The sequence below is a fragment of the Anomaloglossus baeobatrachus genome, chromosome 1 (genome assembly GCF_048569485.1).
Source record: "Anomaloglossus baeobatrachus isolate aAnoBae1 chromosome 1, aAnoBae1.hap1, whole genome shotgun sequence".
Classification (NCBI taxonomy): Eukaryota; Metazoa; Chordata; class Amphibia; order Anura; family Aromobatidae; genus Anomaloglossus; species Anomaloglossus baeobatrachus.
This window is the reverse complement of record NC_134353.1, coordinates 116,702,090-116,727,452: the sequence shown is the minus strand read 5'-3', so window position 1 is coordinate 116,727,452 and position 25,363 is coordinate 116,702,090. Positions and strand designations below refer to the sequence as shown.

Genomic DNA, 25,363 nt, shown 5'->3' with positions numbered 1-25,363 from the left:
AAACAAAAATTATAATTTAAAACCTTTACCATTCCCTCCACAGGAATCCCAACTTTCGCAGACCTCGTCTCTTCTCACTCAAGCATTGTTGCTGCGCAGAGAAGAATTATATTTGCACAGAGGAGACTGATGGCCAAGCTCGACCATCATGCTCTGATGATGTCCCGTTATGCGGCTGGGCAAGCGGAGGGCAGCAGGCATTAATTTCCTTACTATTTTTGTGTTTTAATTTACATGTTTTATAAACACTTTAAAATGTATATCTGCTGTTTGGTAGTTTTCATTTCAAAAAGGAAGTAAACATCTATCATCACTCACAATCATTATATTACATGGATGCATCTGTATACATGCACCAATCCATCTGCATCCCGCCTTTGGCCTGTTAGTAAGCAGCGGTGGCCGGACCCATGCTCGTACTTATTACTGTGGAGTGAGTTGTCGGTTGAGTGAGCTGAGCTGAGTACGCCGGACATGGAGGGCTTTGTGGGGCTGATTAAAGTGGTGAACCAGGGTATATGTGTGTGTTTTTATTTATAATAAAGGATTTTTTTCGGGCGTGTGTGTTTATTTACTGTAATTTACAGATTAATCATGGAGGGTGTCTCATAGACGCCTGACATGATTAATCTAAGACTTATTGGCAGCTATGGGCTGCCAATAACTCCTTATTACCCCAATTTGCCAACGCACCAGGGCAAATCGGGAAGAGCCGGGTACAGCCCCAGAACTGTCGCATATAATGTATGCGGCAATTCTGGGCGGCTGCTGACTGATATTGTTAGGGTGGGGGGCTCCCCATAACAAGGAGCTCCCCATCCTGAGAATACCAGCCTTCAGCCGTATGGCTTTATCTGGCTGACATTAAAATTGGGGGGGGACCGCACGCCGTTTTTTTTTAATTATTTATTTATTTATTTTAATGCACAGTATAGACACGCACACCGTCTGCTGTGATTGGGTGCAGTGTGACACCTGTCACTCAGCGTGGGGGCGTGTCTCACTGCAACCAATCATAGGCGCCGGTGGGCGGGGAAAGCAGGGAATAGGAGATTGTTTAATGAGCGGCCGGCTTTTTCAAAATAGTAAAAGCCGCCGCAGCAGTGTGAATGCCGTGCAGCGCTGCGCCGGAGATCGGGGAACGGTAAGTATGAGAGAGGGGGGGAAACTGACCGACAGACTGTGAGAGAGGGACAGACAGACAGAGAGACCGACAGAGAGACAGAGAGACCGACCGACGGACTCAGGGAGATTGACCGACATACACAGAAATAGAAAGAATAGCCGACATCACTAGAAATAAAAACACCAAACGGACACGGACTATAGGTAGATGCATACGTGTTTACTAACGTGTGTGCACATACCCATAGACTTTCATTGTGTCCACGTGTGCGTGCTCCGTGCAGATAACGGACATGCATCCGTGCAAAACGCAAACACATACGGATCACGGACACGCACACACGGACATAATGAAATAACGGACGTGTGACCACAATCATAGATTAACATTGGTGCACGTTTGGACGTGTCTCCGGTATATACGGAAACGGACCAAACACGCACGTGTTTCACGGACGTGTGAAGGGGGCCTAAGGCAAACCTGCTCCGATGACATGAAGTGAGGAGGGAGAGACTGAAGGTGGCTCCGGCTGGTGCTCCGCCTCTGCTGGTGGATCCTGCTGTGGCTCCTGGTGTGGTGTAGGCTCCAGCTGTGGCTCCAGGTCTGGTGGAGGCTCCAGCTGCGGTTCCGGGTCTGGAGGTGGGTCCTGCTGGGGCTGCGGCTCTAGATAAAATTATACCTTGTAATATTTGCACGTGGGGGTAACTCACAAGAAGTACTCTTGTGGTACTACTCATGTGCTGTGTGTCATGTGGGTGTAATTACTCATGTGGTACTACTCATGTTAAAGAGCCACCATATAATGGGCTAACCAATGTTAACACTAGTGCTGAGCGTACACGGACTGTTATGCTATGTGCGCACGTTGCGTACAGTCACTGCCGAAAATTCCGCAGCGATCAGAAGAGCACATGTGCGCTTTAAATCGCTGCATAAATGTCCGTGGTGAAAGCCGATTCCATGCGCTCTGCCTGCAGCTCCTGTCATAGACAGAGCAGGAGCTGCCGGCAAAGCGCAGGAAAGAAGTGACATGTCACATGTCATGTAACTGCATGTATTTACGCAACGTGCGCACATAGCCTTAACGTCCACATACGCAATGTTTATGCGCTATCCCGGACCCCATTGACTTATATGGCCACTGGATTACGGCGCAGATCGGACTCTTTTATAAATATGCCAGTGATCCGCCAGCCCCAAGATTATTGGACATTTAAACAACTTTCGTTAACACCACTCACCAGGTTGGAGCTGGCTCTGAGAACGGATGCTGGCAATGCGTTCGCTAGACCTGTAACGCAGATCTGATAGCTTCTTCCTTATTTGTGTAGTTGAACGCTGCACCCCAAATTTTCTCAAAAGGCCCCGACTAATCCTCCTCAGCACTGCCTTCTTGTGGAGCACAGGATGGACATGGTGTTCAACACAATCATAATCTCTGCTGTCCACCATTTTAATTAGATATGTGACTTCTGCCTCTCCCCAAGCTGATGACCGACTTCTGGCTGCCATATTTCAGTAGGCCACAACAACACCATTAGACCCGCCCAACTAAAATTAGCGCCATCCAATAGAATTCTAACGTCGACGCAAAGGACTTGCGAGACGCAATTGCGATCAAGAAGTCCTAACCGGGGACGCAGCTGCGTTCGCTACGTGACCTGAAATCAGCGATTATGGCTACTTTCATGTATTTTTACCACGATATAATAATGTCTGTGTTGTCCATTCTGAATTGTTGGCCATTCTGAATTGTCATTCTCTATAGTGGCCACTGATGCGTTGTCATTCTCTGATTGGTGGCCACTGATGCGCTGTGATTGGACGACTGATGCGCTGTGATTGGATGACACTGTCTCTATATAAAAGGGAGCGAATTAGCGATTCCAAATGCATTCATCTGGATTTACCTCTGCGTTCCCATCTGAGTCGCAAGTCTGTACTTTGTGGATCTAAACCATCTACTTATTTTGCAAGGTATGTTTGCGATCTCAAATTGAGATCGTAGTTGCGTTCTTGTATTAATTATATTACTTTTTAAATATTTAATAGTATGATATATTATATATTTGTTGATATTAATTCTATGCAATCATGATTGTGTTCTGCATTGTGCTACGGCTTTTTAGGCTTGCAAGCAAATGGAGGGAGGCCTAGGTTTTGTTGATTGCCATATTTTTCCAATGCTTGGGCATTTCTAATGTGGTTTATGATTTTTCAAATATGCTTTGCCAAGGGCAACCATTGTGTAGTGCCATGCCTTTCAATGCTAGGGCTTTTCTATTGTGGTTTGTGATTTTTCAAAACTGTAACATTTATTCTTTTGGTAACACTGTTCACTTTTCTGTTTTCAGATGTCTTCTAATAGCCAAGACTTTATTAGAGACTTGATAGAGATGTATCGCTCCATGCCCTGTTTATGGAAAATAAAGTCAGCCGATTACAGTAACAGATATAAAAAAAGGGACGCCTATCTCAAACTGGTCGACCTGGTAAAGAAATACAACCCAACAGAAACCGTGGATGAGACAGTGGTTAAAAAGAAAATACAGGCCCTCCGCACTGTCTTTAAAAGAGAATTAAATAAGGTGGAGCACTCATCCAAGTCAGGTGCCGGAACTGAGGAACTATATGTTCCAAAGCTCTGGTATTATGACTTGATGAGCTTCACTAGAGATCAAGAGCTTCCTCGTCCACTGGAATCAATGATAGCGGTGGAGGAGGAAGAAGAGGCTGAGGTCCGATCACACTCTCCTGTCCGTGATGTAAGTACCTTTTTTTTTATTACCTTTAATTACCATTTAAACTTTGTATTTTGCATACTGTTGAATGACATTTCTTATCCTGTATTAGTTCCCTCACGTGTACCCATGTGCCTGCTGGTTGAGATATCCAATTCAAAAACACAATACTGTATTTGGGTGTTGCTGTAAGTTTTAAAATTATTATCTGGGTTTGCTTTAATATAATATTTGTCTTCTTCGTGCAGGACCACTTTCAAGCTGCGGACACACCAACAGGTGCGAATGATGCTATCACCATCACCCAACATGTTGAATCTGCCGAAGAACAACACAATCCAGCTGTGCGACAATGCGCATCCCGTAAAAGAAAATCCACCACTTCGTCTTCCAGCTCTAATTCGGCCAAACTTATCGCTTTGGCCAACACTATTTTAAATCAAGGAAAAAATAACGCCAAGTGTGGTTTTACACAATTAGCTGATGAACGACTACAGCAGCTCGACCCAATACAAAGAAGGCATGCCGAAAGAGTAATGTTAGAGGCTCTAAATCAAGCAGCAGAGGGGAAACTGACAGACAAATCAACCGTGTTAGACCCGACTCAATTGTCATACCCTTCATGGAATGCCACTCAAGAACATATACAAAGCACACCAAGGAGGCTTCACCCACATTATCCCATGGGTCAATCGCAATCAACCCAACATTTTCCGATACCTGGTGAACGATTTTCCTTTTCGGACTCTTATTATCAAGATTTGTAGTTTTTTTGTGGTTTTTTTCAAATGGTTTAATATGTTGTGTTTGTTTGCTTGTTGCCTTATTTGTTTAATTTTAATAACATGTTTTTTGATTTAAAAATTGATGCTGCCTTTAATGCATACAGCTAGTAGCTGCCCTAATAAGGCTGGGTAATGTGCTGGGTTGAGGTCAGGTCAGTGAAGGGGTGGGATTCTGCTAGGGGAAGATATGGGTAGATTGACTGAAAAATCGGAAAGTTATGTGTGTTGAAAAAATGAGAGGGGGTTTATTTCAGAAAGATAGGCACTAGAAATACACACACATATGGCTTGAACACTGGCAAAAGGTATAACATTTCCAATAATGTCACTCTGATATGCATCATAATACTAACTATAGTCAGGGCAATGGACAATGCGCATGAGTAATACCACATTAGTAGTAACAGCATACAGTGCACACATGAGACATAGCACATGAGTACTACCACATGAGAAGTACTGCCATACAGTGCACACATGAGACATTGCACATGACTAGGACCACACGAGTAGTATCACCATACAGGCCACAGGGCCTACACACTACAAGATTCACAAAGCTGGCTCACAGGTCAAGCACAAGTGATACAAAAGTCCTGAGGAAGCAACGATGTGCAAGCGAGGAACGGTTTCACGTTTAATCGCAATCGCACCTAGCTGTCACACCATATAACAACACTAACGACGACGAATGTGCGTCACTTGTGACGTGACCCCGCAGACACATCGTTAGATTTGTTTGTGCGGGTAAACCCCATTTTCTGAAGTATGTTTTACAAACCTTTTCTCATGGGGTACCAGACACATGATGACCCCTTGCCTCAAAGGATGCTGCATTCATTGAAAAAACAAGGCACAAAAAGCAATGCCCAATCAGCAAAATTCTTTGATTTAATTTAAATAGAAGATAGGCTTGTGCACAAGGCTTCTACTGTCACTCTGATATGCACTGAGATAACAAGGATAGCCAAGTCAATGGACAATCCTACAAACGCGATTACACAGCATGTTTTTTGGCAAAGAGGGTGTTGATGAAATGCTAATATATGCAAAGCGAAAAAAATCCCATTATACCACAGGAGCATTGAATTAGCACCAAAGGTATCAGAAATGTACGTATAATCAAGTTTGCATATCAGACTGTTCCAAGGGTAATTAGCTCTTTTTTGCCACCTTCTCCCTCTGATATGCAAACTGTATTTCAAATGTGATTATTTTCTTTTGAATATATTAGCATTTGATCTACACTGTGCATTGCAATGAATAACTTACAGGCCTCCATGACCCTATTCCACCACAGCGGGACCATTAGTTCTCTAAATTGTTTTTTATTTGCTCACAGCAGCCTGGGCTCCTATACAGCATGTTAAAATGATGTATATAACAGCTCTGTGATGTTGATGGCCACAACTTATTTTCAGCCCAAAAAAGTGGTGACAGGTTCCCTTTTAAGGAAACCATAAGTTTAACCATACAGTGGTACCTCGCTAATCGAGTAACCCACTTAACGAGAATTTCGCTTAACAAGCAAATCTTTCTGTAAAATTGTAACCCGCTTTACGAGAAATCTTTGCTGTACGAGCAAAATTCTCACCGCACACACTTCCGGTTCTGTACATCCACCACACTCTGACCCGCACTTGCAGTCCACACAAACACACACATGTACGCGCAAACACATACGGACGCACACACATACAGTATTAAGCTCACCTTACCTTCCGTTGCACCGCCGGCATCATGGTTCTTGTATTTCCCGGGTACATCGCGACGTCCTCACGGCGAACTACAAGACCCAGGAGGCAAGCGACGGAACGGAAGGTAAGGTGAGCATATAATATGTGCATGTGCATGCGTGTTTGTGTGAGTTTGTGTGTGTTTGTGTGTGTTTCTGTGTGGTTGTGCATGTGTGTAATGACAGAATAGGGGATCAGGATGGGACATTTTAGAAGTTGTGGAACGGATCGTCAGCATTGCAATGATTTCCTATGAGGAATCTTGCTTTGCTGAACGAGTACCTAGATTAACAAGCACAGTCCCAGAACGGATTGTTCTCGTTAAGCAAGGTTCCACTGTATAGTGTTCTTGAAAACGGGAAAAAAACAAAAAAACGAGTCGAAAATCTTTAAAATAAAGGGTGATACTACCATTTTTTTTGTTAGAGGGATATTATATTTACCATGTTCACTAAATGGTAAGGCTAGTTTCACACACTGCGTTTTTTTAACGCTGTGTTTTTGTGCGTTTTTTGCACCAAAAACCACACTAAAACGCACCCGCGTCTAAAAAACCCGGCAAAAAACGCACGCATTTTGCGGCGTTTTGTTGCGTTTTTGCTCACTGCGTCTTTACGCGTTTTTTATCAGTGAACAAAAAAAAAGGTCTGATGTCATTTCCTTCTTCAATGTGTTCTTCATTCTCCAATAGTGTATGCAGAAGAGCAGACAGATGCAGAACTACAAGGCTCAGCATACTCCATCCAATAGTGTATGCAGAAGAGCAGACAGCAGATGCAGAACTACAAGGCTCAGCATGCTCCATCCAGGACTGTATGCTTCAGGGAGAGTCAGGGGGAGCAGACCTACAAGGCTCAGCATCCTCCATCCAATAGTGTATGCAGGAGAGCAGACAGCAGCTGTCGAACTACAAGGCTCAGCATCCTCCTTCCAGGACTGTATGCAGGATTTCTTTGCCCCCCCACAAAAAAAAAAAAATGACGTGGGCTTCGCACAATTTTTGAGTCCAGCCGGGTACAACTAGGCAGCTGGGGATTGGAATTCATAGTGCAGGTTGCCCATGCTTTCTGGGCACCCCCGCTGTGAATTGCAGTCCGCAGCCACCCCAGAAAATGGCGCTTTCATAGAAGCGCCATCTTCTGGCGCTGTATCCAACTCTTCCAGCTGCCCTGATGCCGGGTGGCTCGCTGGGTAATAATGGGGTTAGGGCTAGCTGTATAGCTGGCCCTAAGCCCGAAATTCATGGTGTCACGCCAATATTACACATGGCCACCATGAATTTCTAGTAATGATAAAAAAAAAAAACACAAAACACACCGAAAAATATTTTTATTAGAAATAAAACACAACACAATTAGTGACTCCATCTTTATTTAAATAAAGAACCCCCCTCCGCAGTAATCCTGGGTCAAGTGTCCCGCGCTGTCCAATCCGGATCCAATATCATCTGATCGGTTTGCTGGAAGGCAAAGCGATCAGATGATGTGTCAGGTTCTAGGGGCTGAAGCACATCACACATCAGCTGATTGTATAAAAGCCGGTTATACAATCAGCTGATGCATCGGTGCCAAAAAAATAAAATACTCACTTATGTGCTGATTACCGGCAGATCCTGGAGCGATGGGAAGGGAGTTACCGGCAGCTCCAGGAGCAATGGGGAGGGAGTTTGATCCCGTCCGATCGCTGCAGCAGCTGCCGGTAATCAGGGATGAAGTCTCCTGACGCATCCGCTGATAACCGGCTGGGCGCCGGCGTCAGCCAGAGACTTACGATCATCTGATGCGTCAGGTGACTGCATCAGTTGATCCATCGCCAGGTCCTGCATCCTGCAGGCATATGTACCCGGGGAGACTGCCCACACCCGGAGCGGTGGTACCAGTAGGAGGATCTGGGAACGTGCATGGCACCAGGAGTCTGCAGACAGGTGAGTATAACTTTTTTTTTTTCTACTGTTCACTTTTGTTTTCGCAGCCGCCTTCACCAACCGCCCAAACATGGCACCGCACGGCAGCATACATGCACAGGACGGGAGGTGTAAGCGGCGGTGACGGTACCGGGAGGATTCACGCTTCTGCGTTTACTGACAGAAGGAATCCTCTTCCTGTACACGTCACTTTACTACCCACCTCCTGCGTTTATAGCTGCGTTTTTGGTCTTAGAAACGCACCAAAACGCACCAAAACGCAGCTATTTGCGTTTCTCATTGCGTCTTTCAACATCCCATTGCACTCAATGGATGAAAAGCGCAGTGAAAAACGCGGGAATAATTGACATGCACCACAAAAACGCAGCTGAAAAAAAAAGCTGTGTGCAGACAGCAAAAATGAAAACTCATAGACTTTGCTGGGGAAGCTCAGATGCTCATGAGATGCTCATGTTCTGCCTCACAAGAATAAGCTTTTTTAATCATCATTCTGATGAGATAATGCACCTCAACAGGCCCCCAGGGAGAACAGCGCCTCCTGGCCGCCATGTTCCCACCTCTAAACAGAACAGAAAATCAACACCGCCCATCAGACTTCAAAAACGACTGGAAAAACGTCATGACGTGTGTCGCACGAGCGCCCACAAACGGCATAAACCGCGTCGCAGCAGTGATCCCGCTAGCGGTTTGTATATAACAGCCCTGAGTACTCTACTGCGATCTGCAATCCAGAACCTTATCGCTGGAAGAAGAGAAAGTCACTGCCCAGTCATAACGTACTTACGATTACCAATAGGAGCGGAGGGGGCGCGGTGAAGGCAACGTAGATGCACGCCTATATGTTGTTAATCGTACAATGTGACAGGTCTCAGTGACCAACGATGAGTTGTTTATGGATCTCAGGATCGTTGTTGCGTTGTTGTGTGTGACATCTCACCAGCGACCTCTTTAACAACTTACCAGCGATCCCTATCAAGTTGAGTTGTTAGTTGGGATCGCTGGTAAGTTGTTTAGTGTGACTGGACCTTAATTTTCTTGTGTGGAAATATCCTGTGTATTTATTATTCCAGGGGGAAATAGGATGGCAGGATATTACAATCCTTTTAATGGCAAGAAGCACTCAATATTAATCTTGCAAAACCAACAAAGTAGCCACAGATGTGCCTGATGGGAGGAAAGTCTAGTCTCCAGCTATCATTGCATTCAATACTAAGCGAGACTAAAGCCTAGGTCACACGTAGCGACGCAGCAGCGATCACGACGACGATTTGACCTTATCAGGATCACTGCTGCATCGTTATATGGTTGCTGGTGAGCTGTCAAACAGGCAGATCTCACCAGCAACCAGTGACCAGCCCCCAGCCAGCAGCGACGCGTGGAAGCGATGCTGCACTTGGTAACTAAGGTAAATATCGGGTAACCAAGCAAAGTGCTTCGCTTGGTTACTCGATATTTACCTTGGTTACCAGCACACACCACTTAGCGCTGGCTCCCTGCACTCGTAGCCAGAGTACACATCGGGTTAATAAGCAAACCGCTTTGCTTATAGTTACCCGATGTGCTCCTTGGCTTCGTGTGCAGGGAGCAGGCAGCTGGTTTCAAGAAGCTGCAGACGCTGGTAACGAATGGAAAATAACGGGTAAACAAGCCTTTGCATGGTTACCCGATATTTATCTTGGTTACCAGCGTCCACAGACGCCGGCTCCCTGCTCCCTGCACATTCAATTCGTTGCTCTCTCGCTGTCACACACAGCGTTGTGCGCGTCACAGCGGGACAGCAACGACCAAAAGATGAACCAGGACATTCAGCAACAACCGGCGACCTCACAGTAGGAGCCAGGTCATTGCTGGATGTCACACACAGCTACATCGCTATCAAGGTCGCTGCTATGTCACAGAAAATGGTGACTTATCAGCGACGTCGTCGTCGCTGTCGTTGTGTGTGACATGACCATTAGAGGATAGACCTCTATTCCAGCCTCAATTGTTGCCTTGCTCTCCACCATGATAATCTTTGAGAGTGGTGATGTGAGGTCAATGGAGCATCTGTAGCAGAATGTTTGGATTGTAGCCCAATATTGTGCCAACGCCTTCTGGTGGTTTGTGTAGACTTTGTATTTAGGCCTCGTAGGTGATGTCTAATTTCATTAACATTACAGAATGTAGCGCCATTCTTCTTATTCGACCATGTGGACAACAACATTAAGTAGGATTTCACAATGAAACGTCACACCATTGAGTTATTGTGTGGGGTGGCATAATGTATGGTAGCTGGACCCTTCTAGTCTTCATTCCAGGGGCACTAACAGTTTGACTCTACATTGATTTGGTTGTGGAACCAATGCTATTGCCAGTTCTCCATAGTGCCCCATGAAACATTTTTTCACATAACGACAGGCCACTTGCTACACATATAGTGAACAACCTGTATGCCCTAAACGTGCTACCATGGCCTGCAGTATCTTCAAACTTGTCTCTCATTGAGCACATCTGGGATGATATTGGTTGGCAATTACAAAGATAGCTGCCAGCAGTGGATCTTAATGATTGGTGTGCTAAAGCATGGCAGAACATTCCTCAACCATTAACTATAACCTCATTGATGGCCTCCAAGGCATGCAAGTCCCTGTATTTCTGTGTTTATACTCGATACTGAATAAAATCAAGATGTTTTGAAAGATTTCTTGCCATTTTTCATTCTTTAAATATCAGTAACATGTCTACCGATACTGTTATTTCCTAATTCCATGACTTTTCTTTTTTAATGTTGCAATTTCAGTGCTGAGAATTGTAGATATGTGAAGGGTTGTTATGAATATACCATTGGTGCCAACTGTGCAGAATATAAATGTAATGTATGCTGTAATTTGTACAATATCCACAGCAATCTATGTATTTGGCCAGACAGTGGACCACAGAGGGAATGGTAGTGAATCTGCTAAGAACCTACGTTATCACATTGACACTATTACTGAGTAGTAAGAACATCAGGAGGAGTTAAAATCTTCTTTATTCTCTTACACATGTATAAAATTGCCTGCAATTTTTCTCTGTCAATTTCCTCCTAAAATTAACAGAATTGTTCCTTCATATATTCATGGCAATGATGAAGTAGTAGTGCTGCATCTCACATTGTCCATTGTTCACTAAAACGACATCCAACACCTGTGTAGTAATGCATAGCAAAGTCAATTTTCCCCAAATGTCATGTCCATAAGTTGGCTTTATGCCCATCACGGTGTATTGTCTGTCATCTGGTCAGGTCTATGTTTCTAGTCTCTGAACGGGGTGGTGGAAAATTGTTGACCACAGACGCTTCAGTTTCCTCGGGTCTTGGAGAATCATCAACATTGTCTGCTGGTCGTGGAGAACCATAGACATTGCCAGCTCTTCTGGACTGGAAAATGTTACCTAGTAAAACAAAAAAGGAGGAATTACATGTGCTTTTAGTATATAATTTCTGTGCATATAAACTGAGGTGTGGTTCCAGGAAAGCTGACAGCTGATACATGGAGCCCGAATCACAAGCAGCACGAATCCAAGTATGTAAAACAGCTGTGGTGACCATACCGCTCAGGTGATTTGTTCAAGAAGTCAGTCCATGGCGGCTTGTCCACTTTACATAAGTTTCCCCATACACACATACATACCTGTCACTCAAGGGGACTGGGCCGGAGAGAAGCCGTCAGGGACTCAGGGACCGGCTCTTGGACTAGTCACCTGTGTGTCATTGCCAACAGTTGGCTGTTAGACGAACAGTATGTTTTTTGCTGAAATTATAAAGGGTTTCACAGTAAAACATAGCTGTCTGAGGTCATAGAGCCAGTGTCCAATACATGCGGCCTGTGGATCCGGCAGCAGGTATCCACTGTCAGGTTCCCTTTAATTGCAATGAGCACAATGACTGTATAATATCAACCGTTTAGTAGGGATGGTTACAAAATACTTATATCTCATTCCCCAAATGACTAATAGAACTTTGCAAGACTCTATGTAGTATCATTGCTGTATATCACTTCTCTGACTCACACAACAAAAAAAGTCTACAAAGTGTGTAGGTCTCGGGTTAGGCCGGAGTCACACGCACAAGTCTCGTATCAACCGACACAGACGCACATTCTGCTGACAGAAGCAGGTCGATGCATGTATTTCTATGCAGCTGAGACGCTCCTGTCCAGAGAGTATGGGACCATGTCGGGTGATACCATGCAAGTCACTCGCAAGTGTGACTCTGGCCTTAAGCGGGCTTTACACGCTGCAACATCACTAGCCGGTGCTAGCGATGTCGAGCGCGATAGCACCCCATCGTATGGCCGATATGTGGTGATCGCTGCCGTAGCGAACATTATCGCTACGGCAGCATCACACGCACATACCTGCTCTGCTTTCTAAGGGGGCGGTTCGTTCAGTGTCACAGTGACGTCACTAAGCGGTCGCCCAATCAAAGCGGAGGGGCGGAGATGAGCGGGACGAACATCCCGCCCACCTCCTTCCTTCCTCATTGCGGGCGGCCGCAGGTAAGGTGAGGTTCCTCGCTCCTGCGGTGTCACACGTAGCGATGTGTCCTACCGCAGGAACGAGGAACAACATCGTTACTGCAGCAGCAATGATATTTGGGAAGAGGGGGGCATGTCACCGATTAGCGATTTTGAATGTTTTTGCAACGATTCAAAATCTCTCATAGGTGTCACACACAACGACATCGCTAAAGCGGCCGGATGTGCGTCACAAATTCCGTGACCCCAACGAGATCTCGTAGCGTGTAAAGCCACCTTTAGGCTGAATTCAGGTGTCAGGATATCATCTGAGTAGCGACCATGATACACAGATGCGTTGTGGGTCTCCTGACCCGACCTGCACAGCCTCACCATGTAAGGGGTGCACCATGTCACTAGAACTGTGTTTTACAAAAGATCCAAAGTTTATCAACATAAAACCTTTATTTTGTCCAAAACGTGATGATCATAATTAGAGGACAGCAATGACTGTAGCACAGAGAAAGATAACTACATTTTCTGAAGGTAACCAATCACCAATCAGTAGGACGTGTACAGGCCTTTGTTGTGAATGACTTCAGCACATCTGCGGTCACAGGACATCACTTGTCTCTCACACTGCTTTGGTGTGATTTTGGTCCACTCTCCTTCCTGTCTCTTCCACGGTTCTTTGACTGTTGTCGGTTTCTTGGCCATAACTTTGTCAGCAAGGATTTTCCAGAGGTTTTCTATTGGGTTTAGATCAGGACTCTGGGCTGATCATTTCATTGTTTCAATGTTTTCTGTTAAGGAACTGCTTTACCCGTTTTGCTGTATGACAGGGGGCATTGTCCTGCATGAACATTTCTGGCTAATTGAGTGATTAACGCAACTAAGGAACCACGTGTGGTTGAAGAAGATTCTGATACACACTTGCATTCACTCTGCCATGTAGCTGTATGAGAGGTTCAACTCCTGCTGTAGAAAACATTCCCCAAACCATGACACTTCCTCCACCACCTTTCACTGACTTCTTAACACACTTTGGGTTCAGTCTTTACTCAGTTTGTCGACGAGCATTATGTTTCCCATTAGATCCAAAAAAATTAAACTTTCTTTTATCACTAAAATTAACTGTGGACCTTTTCTCTTTTGTCCACACAACATGCTCCTTACAAAAGGTGAGTCTAGCCTTTTGATTCTTTCTGCTAATGAGAGGTTTGGTCAATGCAGAGTGGGCTTTCAGTCCAAATGCTCTTAAACATTGTGACACTGTATGACGAGACAGATCCTTACCCTGTTTAGTACTGAACTATCGAGCAATTGCAGCTGTAGTGTTGAAACGATTACCCATGGAGATTCTCCGTATTATCCTGTCCTTTCTTGCATTTGTCTTGAGGGTGACCAGTCTTCTTGGAGGACTTGAAATAGTTTGTGATGTTGTAAAGATGCAATATTCTCAAAATCACAGACTTGGAACAACCAACTTCTCTTGCTATGACCAACAGGGTTACCCCTTTGGCCTTCATCTGGACAACCTGCTGCCAGAGGGTTTCAGTCACTTTGTAACAGCACACCATTTTTGCAAAGTCAATGCAAACAGGAAAGTTAGGCCGCCAGTTACATAGGGTTTGTCAAATAATTAAGGAAATTAGCACCAGGTGCCAGATTAACACCAATAACCTGCAGGTATCTGAAAGTGTTCTCTAATTTTGATCAGTGTTATTTTACATTTATCTCATTTACATTTTTATTATGTGCTTTACAGTAAATTCAATTATGAGATAAGATTAAAATACTGCGAGTTAAAGGTGATGTCACACACAGCGACGGCGACAACGACGTTGCTGCTACGTCACCATTTTCTGTGACGTTGCAGCGACGTCCCGTCGCTGTCGCAGTGTGTGACATCCAGCAATGACCTGGCCCCTGCTGTGAGGTCGCCGCTCGTTGCTGAATGTCCTGCTTCATTTTTTGCTCGGCGCTCTCCCGCTGTGACGCACACATCGCTGTGTGTGATAGCGAGAGAGCGACAAAATGAAGCCAGCAGGGAGCAAGGAGCCGGCTTCTGACAGCCTGTGGTAAGCTGTAACCAAGGTAAACATCAGGTAACCAAGGGAAGCCCTTTCCTTGGTTGCCCGATATTTACATTAGTTACAGCGTCCGCAGCTCTCACGCTGCCAATGCCGGCTCCCTGCTCCCTGCTCTCCTAGCCAGGGTACACATCGGGTTAATTACCTGATGTGTACTCCAGCTACGTGAGCAGGGAGCCGGCACTGGCAGCGTGAGAGCACACCGCTTAGCGCTGGCTCCCTGCACACGTAGCTGGAGTACACATCGGGTAATTAACCCGATGTGTACCCTGGCTAGGAGAGCAGGGTAATTAACCCGATGTGTACCCTGGCTAGGAGAGCAGGGAGCCAGCGCTAAGCGTGTGCGCTGGTAACCAAGGTAAATATCGGGTAATGGTTACCCGATATTTACGTTAGTTACCAAGTGCAGCATGGCTTCCACAGCGACGCGTGTCGTTATGATCGCTGCTGCGTCTGCTGTGTTTGACAGCTAAGCAGCGATCATAACAGCGACTTACTAGGTCGCTGTTGCGTCACAGAAAATGGTGAGGTAACAGCGACGTCGTTGTCGCTGTCGCTATGTGTGAACCCAGCTTTACTCATGTTAGGATATAATCACATAGGACTACACAATGACATTAAGGAAATTGTGTGTTGTTCTCTAATTTCGATCTCCAGTGTACCTGTGTTCGGCAGTGGTTATCCCTTGTTCCAAATAAAAGTACATGCATACTCAGCTAAGCTGGGGTGCCGACAATGGTAGAACGGTGAGTATCTCTTTTTATTTTACACTGGTGAAGATAATAGTTAATGAGTTGCCCAGATAGTGGACATCTCTAATAGTAAATAACATTACACAGGGAATGTACTACCTAAAGAGCATTATCTGTATTCATTTCTATGGTCATTACAAACAGGGATGAGCAAATAAATAAAAAATGCTGTACCTTTATCCAATATGCTCTAGTGGCCTACACTTTCCACCAGGATAATTGCCATCTACCTGCAAGACTGATTGGTGACTTGATCTCCATTATCTCCACTGCTGTCATGTTGTGAGACTGATCATCTAACACCAGAGACAACACTGATTATTGAGCAAATAACAGGGAGACTAAACTCCTGGCCTAATAAGATAGATGACGCCATTACAAATATTACCTGTATAACCCTACTGCTTGGTGGTGTTGACTTACTAATATATAAAACTTAACTAATAGATTGCTTTAGCTTTCAAAGAAATATGGTACATGGTTGGCATTTGCCCGTTTATATGATGCTTAAAAATACTTTTAGGGCTTGTTAGGTTTTCCAAAAAAGAATAGTTTTTCAAGCTGGAAACTGATTTAGGAAACACGTCTTTTGGCAATGTGCCCACATGTTTTTTCAGAAGCCACTTTGCTAGGATACAAATTGTATGCAGTGCATATACAGTTTTGGGGGAATTTTTATTTATTTATTTTAATTTTTCTTTTTCTGAAAAGATTTTGGAGGATTTTAGAATTTTTTTTTCCCTTGAAACTTTTTGATAGGAAAATACCTAGTTGGAATGGATTCTATCAGTAACCACTTTGAAGAATTGCATGCATTTTCTTTTTTAAACCAACTACTTTTCAATACATAGCCTTACTTATGTTAGCTCTTTCTTGTCACTAGTAGTGATAGGCGAACCCGTAAATACCCATGATCGCTGGGTCGAACCAAATTTAAAAAAAAAACGAAAAAAAAACCAAAAACAGATCTCTGGCTGGAGCCGGTCCCTATATAAGTCTGTGGGGACCCAAATAATGTGCTTTAAACTGGTGGTAGAAGGGATAGAGGGATTAGAGCAGGCGTGTTATACTTACCAGTCTTCAGCGTGGCGATAACACTACTTCCGGGACCCCTCATTAACCTCATGCATATGCACTGCTTCCCCTGTAAACCGGCAGTCCCCGCATCTGTGATTGGTTGCAGTCAGACCGCGCCCCTACCCTGTGGGAGTGTCTAACTGCTTGCAATTACAGACGCTGTTGGTGTAAAAATAACAAAAAAGAAGTTTGCATAGGTTCCCCCCATATCATACCTAACACAGATAAAGCATATGGCTACAGGCTGCAGACCCCAGTCGTGCACTTATCTTGGCTGTGAATCAAAATAAATGGAAACCATGCAGCCTTTTTTTTTTTTTAAATTAAAAAATTTAAAAAAAAAAAAAAAAGAAAGTGTGGTCCCACCAATTTTGATACCCAGCCATGATAAAACTGAGAGCTGGGGGCCGGTATTCCCAGGCTGGGGAAACCCATGGTTATTGAGTCCCCCCAGCCTAAACATAGCAGCCTGCAGTCGCTCAGAATTGTAGCATCCATTAGCTGTGACAATGCCGGAACTTTACCTGGCTCATCCAGAATGCCCTGGTACAGGGGTAATAATAATAATAATGACAGCTCACAGCTGCCACTAAGCCCTAGATTAGTGATGGGAGGCGTCTGAGACCCCCTCATTACTAATCTGTAAGTGAAAAGAAATAAACACCAAAAATATATTTTATTTCAAATGAAATACAAAAAAACCCCTCTTTTGCCCCTTTATTAACTCCACACATCCTGTTCTGACGTAATTCTTTTTTCAGCATTACTCTGGTCCCTCAGCACCATCTTGTGATTGAAACTTCTGATTGGCCAGACGTTATGTCACAAACTCTCAATTCAAGTATACGAGAGCAAGAACAAGGCTCTCGTATACTTGTATGAGTTGTGACCTCCAGCTCAATCCATAAAACATTACACCTGCCGGCAGGTCTTAAATCACAGAAGACTGACCAGAGCGGTGGCAATAGCGGATGAAGATGCCAGAGGGCGAGTATAAGAGTAAAGTCAGGGACCTTAGATTAGAAGAACTACTCCAGGGGGAAATAAGAAAAACATGCTGGAGTGGCACTTTAAGTGTATTTACTTGTATTATACCCAGGTATTAGCACTTTTACCACACAATTGGTAAAACTCTTAGCTGTAAGAGTGGTGGACTATGGCTGTCGTGTTCCTGCCCCTGAAGACACGAATCACGTCATCATATTGTTGTGTGGTGTGAATAATGAATGTCTTGTGTCTTTTGCATTTACTGTGTTATGTGATTTGTAACATGTTCCTGTGTGATGTATAATGTAAGCTGTAGTGAATAGTATTTTTTGTATGTGGTAATGTGTTGCATAGTACTTGTTTAGGTAGTTGCTTGACTGTAGGGCCCCTAACAGTTAAGTGCTTGGACTAGCCCACGACGGGAGGTGTTAGTATATAGGGAAAGCAGATTGCTCTTCTTAGAGCAGAAGCAAAAGTGGAGTGGAGACCTAGTGTGTAGTAAGGATGGACATACAGCCTGCAAGCTGTAGAGGCTGTAAGAATTGGGTGATTTGTGGTAGGAAAAAGAAGAGAGAGAGAGAGGACTGGAGATAGTGTAATCCACGATTTTGGTCCAAGCATTAAACGAGATCAACAAGAGGGCTAGAGGCCAACCTTTGAACAAGCAGCCCTAGACCGAAGGCTAATGGCCAGGCCCCTCATTTGCCAAGGTTCTGGCGAACATAGTCCTTTACCCAAGCAGTTTGTCCCTGAGCATCTGGGAGCACAAGGCTTTGCTCTGGTCATTACTAGACCGTTATGTAGACTAGACACAGACCTGCTGGAAGAAAAGCAACTGTACTAAGTATATTGTTGTGTTGGGTTGGATTGTGCTGGAACTCATAGGGCCAGTAACTTTGGAAACAACCTAGCGGGAGCTGAACACATGTTTGATGATGTGCTATAAAACTGGAACATATTGGAAGTTATGTGCTTGTTTTTCCCCGTGTGAAATTGTTCCTGAGGAACAGTCAGAACTCTTTCGGTAAAGAACTGCTGTTTGCGTTGAACTGGTGGTCTCCTGAGGCCTACATCAACAGGCCTTTTGTTGATGTACTGGTCCTGAAGAAGAGGTCTTTGACCTTGAAACGCGTAGACCGATGAAATAAAAAGAATATTATCCTTCATCAACGTTTCTACAGTTTCATATGTGGCTGATGCGCGGCTTTAACCCCTTCTATATATCTCTTGAATGTTCAGCCAAGAACAGAGGCAGTATGTGGCCTACATGAACACACATTTAGAGTGCCGGGGTGTCTAGAGTCAATCCGTCGCCCACGACTACTGCCCGTTGGCACCCTGCATAGCTACATAGTGGGCCCCAAGAATGATTTTTTTATGGTGGGCCCAGGGTAAACCAGTCTGATTTTGTGTATATATTGCACAATTTTTCAATAGAACTGAAGGCATACAAATTATTTTGTAATCTACAGTCCCACTTAAGATGTAATACATAATTGTAGATGCTTAGGCTGCCCTTGGAATGAATGAAGCTGGCTGGCCTACTTGTAGATATTTGATGAGGTCTCACCTCGTAGAGTATACGCACACTGCAATGTAAATGTTGCCAGTATGACGGTCACCAGTAAATGAACCTAGAAGAGAATAAAAAAGTAATGAAAGTTGTACAATAACTTTGGACAATTCCAGTATATTGTTGTGAAGGGTAGTGCTGAACAGTACCAAAGAGGAATTCAGTAAGAAATGCCAGGCGTCAGTCAGCTGCAGGTAAAGCAGCACCAATGTGCAAGGACTGATGGTCTCGTCACTGCTGTGATTCTGACACCTGAAGAATAAATAATAAGAAAGTTATTTTTATACAGTTCTAAACAACAAAATCATTAAAGAATTACTATGCGTCCTGTGTGTTCTCCATAGTCTCATCCCTAATTATATCTCTTACTTATGAAAAGCTTTAGGCTTTTTTATCCAACTCCTCACATAACCATCCATTTCCGCCACAGGAGAATCCTGAGAGCGCACACTGTGAGGACTCACAAGTCTGCAGTCACAGAGTGATGGCAGACTTTTTTGCAAAACCTGGACAACCCCTTTAAACTCTCGACATGATTACAAGCTGTTTAAAAGCAAATACTGATACTGTCCTTAAAGGTACCGTCACACTAAGCAACTTACCAGCGATCCCAACAACGATAGGGATCGCTGGTAAGTTGCTAGGAGGTTGCTGGTGAGATGTCACACTGCGACGCTCCAGCGATCCCACCAGCAACCTGACCTGGCAGGGATCGCTGGAGCGTCGCTACACGAGTTGCTGGTGAGCTCACCAGCAACCAGTGACCAGCCCCCAGCGCCGCGTGGAAGATGCTGCGCTTGGTAACTAAGGTAAATATCGGGTAACCAACCCGATATTTACCTTGGTTACCACCGCACGGAGCTACACGTGCAGAGAGCAGGGAGCAGCACACACTGAGCGCTGGCTCCTTGCTCTCCTAGCTACAGCACACATCGGGTTAATTACCCGATGTGTGCTGCAGCTAAATGTGCACAGAGCAGGGAGCAGCGCACACCGCTTAGCGCTGGCTCCCTGCTCTCCTAGCTACAGCACACATCGGGTTAATTAACCCGATGTGTCCTGCAGCTAGCTACATGTGCACAGAGCAGGAGCCGGCACTGACAGTGAGAGCGGTGGAGGCTGGTAACAAAGGTAAATATTGGGTAACCAAGGACAGGGCTTCTTGGTTACCCGATGTTTACTGTGGATACCAGCCTCCGCAGAAGCCGGCTCCTGCTGCCTGCACATTTAGTTGTTGCTGTCTCGCTGTCACACACAGCGATCTGTGCTTCACAGCGGGACAGCAACAACTAAAAAATGGCCCAGGACATTCACCAACAACCAACGACCTCACAGCAGGGGCCAGGTTGTTGCTGGATGTCACACACAGCAACATCGCTAGCAACGTCACAAAAGTTGTTCGTTAGCAGCGATGTTGCTAGCGATGTTGCTTAGTGTGACACGGCCTTAAGAATAGTCATCAATTCCAGGTCATTGGAGGGAAGACACCCAGCACCCCCACTGATCAGCAGTGAGCAGATCACGAGTCCACTGGAAATAAACAGTGAACAGCTCCGTGCACTATGTAGTGGCCATCCCTGGATACTGCAGAATGGCAACTACAGAGAGTACAGAGATGTGGTTTTAAGTCTCTGTACATAGTTTTTCTGGCCACCATGGGACCCATTTATAGCAGATCGTTGGGGGTTGGTCTCTGGATCTAATACTGATTACCTATAAGAAGAACAGGTCATTAATGTCGTAATCAAGGATAACCCCTTTAAAAGGAAATCTGTAAGATCAGCCCTCCAAATCCATCTACAGTAAATGGACATGTAGGTCATAGAAAGTTGAATAAAATAATATCCTTATATCTGTGATCTGATGTCATATTCCAGAATAATCCTTAATTTTCTTAATATATAAATGAGGTGCTAAGACCTATGGGCCGGAGATAGATCTCCCAGAGAATCCACCTCCACAGCTTATTATAAAGGGTCATTGCAAATGACAGATTTCTCTTTTAAGGATCCATATGTTGTCCCGGGGCTTTCAATGCAGGTGGGATGGGGCTGCAGAGCGCAATCTGTAGGTTGGACCGGGTGGTATTGGTGTACTCCCAGTAACTCAATAACGTCACACAGAGTACAGATGGTAAACCAAATTGCCAGTGACCGGTGACCTCCGGCGGGTGTGTTCAGATCCCACACCCTGGTACAGCAAACAGGGGTCTCTTCCTCCTGCACTTAGTGTTTGTGTCCTTTTTGTAACTACTCCGCATGAAACGGGGAAGTCCACTCCCAGTGAGTCTATGTGTTGGGAGCTGTGGCCCGCGAGAACTGACCCGTGGGATCTTAGTGTGACGCCCTGGGCAAGCCAGGGGTCACAGGTCACAACACCACCACACCCTACACCCCAGTTAGGAACACCAAGGCTAACCTAAAATCCTTGTTGCCTTCCTCCAGGGGCTGATGTCCACACAAGGGGGTGGGCCAGGCGGTTGGCTCCGCCCACCGAGGAGTTCACAGCCCTGGAGGCGGGAGAACCAGGCAGTCAAGCTAGGGAGGAGGAAGGAGAAGGAAGTGGTAGAGGAGCTTGAGTGAAGGACAGAAAAGTGACAGTTTGTAAAGCCTGAAGCTGGTCCGGGTGTGTGCCCCGGACTGAGAGACAGCAAGGTCAGCAGACGGCGGTGACTGTCTGCAGGGGTGACTGCTTGGAGGTTGCTGGAAGGACCGCAGATGGGTGGTGGCCCGGCGGTACCGGAGCGGTATACGAAGCGCAGTCAGCACCAGTGGCAGGGGTCTTTCGGATCCCGGCAAGGCTAGGAGTCGCCGTGAATTTGCCAAATCCGTTAGTGAAGGGGACCTCTGGGTCTCCCAACAAGCAAGTCCCGATTGAAGGCAACAGTCCAACCGTTACAGAGAGACACCGCCACCGCCAGGGCACCAGTTTCTCAGGGCCAGCGCCTGCGGGCAAAGTAGGGCTCCTCTGGCCCATATCCAAGCCGGGGAGCGGGTTACCGGTGGGAACCCATCGAAACCATCATCATCTTAGGTGCAGGAAAAAGGGACCGTCACCGTCACCTACTGGGGAAAGCAAGTGCAGCCGTCCGTGGGAACCGTCTTTCCAGCCGTGTGTTTTACCGAGAACTGTGTCATCGTCTCAGGCTGAGTGAGTACCACGGTGCCGCAAGGCACAGCGCTGCCACCGCGTCCCTGCACCCCACCAAGCCCTGCATCACCCACTTCATCACTGGGCCCCGGGACAACTACCCCCTACCCATGGAGGGGAGAACCAACAACTTTGCTGCTCCCTGTCATCAATCCCCGGGATCCCCATACAGAGCAGCGGTGGTGTCAACAAATCACCACAACCGTGGGTGGCGTCACGGACAATAAACTATCCCAAATCCCAATCCCCTTTCACTCACGGGCGAGGAGCGCCGCTCGAGTCCCCGGGATCCGGCCCATCGCTCGAGCCACCGAGCAGCAGCAGGCCGCAGCAGCCGCGGCAGCCGGACCCGAGCAGAGGGAGAGCGCGGCGTCCCCTCCTCCGCCCGCGACATTAGCAGGCAATTGCGGAGCCCTATCCCCCTCGTTTGGCTTCCGTCTCGCTCTATCTGGGCCTCCTGTGGGAAAAGACCTGAAATCTTGTCCCCAGCTGGTCAATTAGTAAGGTGCTTGAAGCTGTCCTTGCTCTAGGGTCCAGGTACCCTGTTGTGCACGGCCTCCGGACCAGATTCCCGCTGTCGATACTGGCGGGCTACAACCCTGCCCCTGTCCACTTAAGGTCTCCCGCAACCGGATCTCCAACCCCTGACTACCCTGTCGCTTCACACTCCTCTCACTTTCTCTGTTCTCACTGAACTGACTTGTTCCCTCCCATTACAACCTCAGAACGCCTAGGTGGGCGTCACCATCCGCTTGGCCCCGTCCACTGGTGTGGTCCTATGGTCATGGGGGGTGACTAGGCTTTGCTGGCTGATGTTGTGTACCTGGATGTGGGGGTTTCTGATGGAGGGCCAAGGAGGAGGGAATCCTGAACCTGGAAGAGGGGTGCAGTCATCTGTGACACCCTGATTTTGTCAGGGCGTCACACATACAACTACATAATTTATAAGATTCCTGACAAACTCCATTTAATTCCATATTAGATAAGTATTTCTGTATAATAAGGCGTCATATAGTAAAACATGGCATGGGTATCTTTGTCTCTCTTGACAATGACTTCGCCCCTATATAAATCATAGCAGCAGTTTACATTTTAGTGTATTAGGGGCTCAGAAAGCAAATTAATTCACTCAATCAAATCAGTGTGCCTTTGTGCACCCTTGGTGTGGCCAAGGGCTCAGAGCACAGGTATGCCCCCAATTTGCATTTGTAGCTCTCCCCCTGATCCAGATGGACAATCCTTTCTTCCGGAAAGTGAGCAGTGCTTGAAACTCAATCTGCATCTCAGAGCATGTGTGACGCCCCTGCGGCTTCAGACGCCACAGGGTACCGCACCTCACTTAAGGTGCAATATTTATCTTGAATATGGAGGAGATCATCGCTGATAACCACAACCAACACATAACATGGGGGTTTTGTCACTGGGAACGGGCTAGGGTAGGTGCTGGGGGTAGCCATTACAAGGTATGGGATCTCATATCCACTAGTCAGGAACCCAGGAGGCGGGGCACCTACAGGGGAAGTTAGGAGCCATCAGACACACAATAAGCAGTGAGCACCGGACAGTGTCCGTATGACGTCACACTTAGGAGGAGCAGGCAGAAGACAAACAGTTCGGGGCCCATGGTCTGGAGCTGTAGGCTCGACCCAGGTTCTTAGGAAAAGAAGGGGAATCCCAGGGTTCGCTGGGAGTGCAGCAGGCACCCGTGACCCATTCCACGGCCCAGGACCTGGGATGGAGACATACCACTGAAAGGAAACTAACGGAAGGGACCGCCAGTCACAACCTCCGAAGTATTTCTGGGATCGGCTGGAGCCTATCACAGCGGGAATCGGCATGTCCAACGGCAGTGTATGACTAGTGAGTAAAGAGACCTTGAACTGCACAGATTGTGTCGTCCCGTTACTGCCGGCACCCTCACTATCGCTCCACAGCGCTAACAGCGTCAGGCGAGTACTACTACTGCCATCGTCCTTCATGGGGCCTAGCTCTACCTCTGGAGAGCTGAAACACCCGAGCCGAGTCACCATCTGCCCCAGAAGAGACAGCATCCACAGCGACGGCTCATACCGGCCGCGCACCACAGGTAACGTTACAAACAACTACCCCCATCATCCCCAGCCTTTAATGACACCGGACAAGGTCATGGAACCGGGTGAAGCCACTGCGGCGACCCAAGAGAACCGCGGCCCGGTGACGGGTAACCTCCGACCACGTGGGCGTGTCAAATGCGCACTGACACTGCAGGAGCCCAGCAGCACATACACAGTGTGGGTGCACTCAGATTTTTGGTTCCTGTCTGCAGCCGCTGCTCGTTGCACTGATACAGCGAGTGGCTTCAGAGAGGAGGGGGGATGGAGAACATCTCTTACATAGGTCTCCTGACGTCATTTACTTAGTAGACAAGGATGAATATTGAGATTGGCAGCGATCCCTCTAAGGAAGCAATCGCTGTCAATCAGGACCGGGGGAGTGCTCAAAATGCAAACTGAGTGGTGCAACGGTGCACTGAGCCTCATCATTTGTATATGGATTAACAATAGATCTCTCAGCCGCCAATAAACAACTGAACTGTATAATGATGGATGATTTTTATAGGGGCTAAGTCTCTGTATTTTGGGGGCAACAGACTCCCTTTAATTACTGATTGAATACATGTCCCTTGCAAATTAAAAAAAAATTAAAACAGGAAAATGTCCAGAAGATATTTAACACTAAATAGAAGAATGCACAATCGCTACATATATGATGATGAGACTGGTATTATATGCAGCACTGGAAATAAGAGTCCATTATTTGCACCTTTCATAGAGCTCTATGGCCAGGGAACGATTGTCAAGATACAAAGATGTCTCGATTTCCAGGTGTCTTAATAAATACTCGGGTATAGAGATTCCTTCTTGAGCCAGCTGGGCTAGACTGAAGAAACCCTACAAAAGAGAAT

General features: G+C 46.1%; 1 long non-coding RNA gene across 1 annotated transcript; it reads right to left on the bottom strand.

Moving 5' to 3' along the window:
- Positions 1–19,270: 19,270 nt before the first annotated feature.
- On the bottom strand, positions 19,271–25,317 carry LOC142289979 (uncharacterized). Its single transcript, XR_012750195.1, has 3 exons — positions 25,222–25,317; positions 19,419–19,521; positions 19,271–19,330 (listed from the first exon to the last, which is right to left on the bottom strand). It is a non-coding gene; the product is annotated as an uncharacterized LOC142289979 (long non-coding RNA).
- Positions 25,318–25,363: the final 46 nt, after the last annotated feature.